Source organism: Lottia gigantea (assembly GCF_000327385.1).
Source record: "Lottia gigantea unplaced genomic scaffold LOTGIsca_559, whole genome shotgun sequence".
Taxonomy (NCBI): domain Eukaryota; kingdom Metazoa; phylum Mollusca; class Gastropoda; family Lottiidae; genus Lottia; species Lottia gigantea.
In genome coordinates, this window is record NW_008709917.1 from 2,447 (window position 1) to 3,544 (window position 1,098).

Genomic DNA, 1,098 nt, shown 5'->3' on the forward strand with positions numbered 1-1,098 from the left:
TAAATAGCGGCTACGCTATTCTATAACTCTATTGTAGCAAAACGCTAAAATAGCGGCTACATATATTCTAATAACTCTATTGTAGCAAAACGCTAAATAGCGGCTACATATATTCTAATAACTCTATTGTAGCAAAACGCTAAAATAGCGGCTACATATATTCTAATAACTCTATTGCAGCAAAGCGCTAAAATAGCGGCTACATATATTCTAATAACTCTATTGTAGCAAAACGCTAAAATAGCGGCTACATATATTCTAATAACTCTATTGTAGCAAAACGCTAAAATAGCGGCTACATATATATTCTAATAACTCTATTGTAGCAAAACGCTAAAATAGCGGCTACATATATTCTAATAACTCTATTGTAGCAAAACGCTAAAATAGCGGCTACATATATTCTAATAACTCTATTGTAGCAAAGCGCTAAAATAGCGGCTACATATATTCGAATAACTCTATTGTAGCAAAGCGCTAAAATAGCCGCTACATATATTCTAATAACTCTATTGTAGGAAAACGCTAAAATAGCGGCTACATATATTCTAATAACTCTATTGTAGGAAAAAGCTAAAATAGCGGCTACATATATTCTAATAACTCTATTATAGCAAAGCGCTAAAATAGCGGCTACATATATTCTAATAACTCTATTGTAGCAAAACGCTAAAATAGCGGCTACAGCTATTCTAATAACTCTATTGTAGCAAAACGCTAAAATAGCGGCTACAGCTATTCTAATAACTCTATTGTAGCAAAGCGCTAAAATAGCGGCTACATATATTCTAATAACTCTATTGTAGCAAAGCGCTAAAATAGCGGCTACAGCTATTCTAATAACTCTATTGTAGCAAAGCGCTAAAATAGCGGCTACATATATTCTAATAACTCTATTGTAGCAAAACGCTAAAATAGCGGCTACATATATTCTAATAACTCTATTGTAGCAAAACGCTAAAATAGCGGCTACAGCTATTCTAATAACTCTATTGTAGCAAAGCGCTAAAATAGCGGCTACATATATTCTAATAACTCTATTGTAGCAAAACGCTAAAATAGCGGCTACATATATTCTAATAACTCTATTGTAGCAAA